We start from the raw sequence: 330 nt of genomic DNA on the forward strand, positions 1-330 counted from the left end.
AGTAAATTTCTTTTTATCTCCTCTTCTCTCCTCTCTGTATCCGTTCTGTATCTCTCTGTCTCTTTGTTATGCTCTCGTATCTCTCTATTGCCCGTTTGATCACTTGTTACTCTTCTCTCTCTTCTGTCTTCTCGTACTCTTTATTTTCTTTAGCCCGTTTCATCGAATCGTGAGTTTAAATTGTCTGCTCTACTTGTTTTCTCTCTTCTCATTCAATCTTCCCGTTCCGATCTGGTAATATCCTTGTTTACTATTATGTTATTCATCTGTTATATCTGTCTCTTTGTTTAATTGCATCATCGTATCTTCATATATGGTATTTATTCACCA

This window comes from Penaeus monodon, chromosome 30, assembly GCF_015228065.2.
Source record: "Penaeus monodon isolate SGIC_2016 chromosome 30, NSTDA_Pmon_1, whole genome shotgun sequence".
In the NCBI taxonomy this organism is placed as follows: Eukaryota; Metazoa; Arthropoda; class Malacostraca; order Decapoda; family Penaeidae; genus Penaeus; species Penaeus monodon.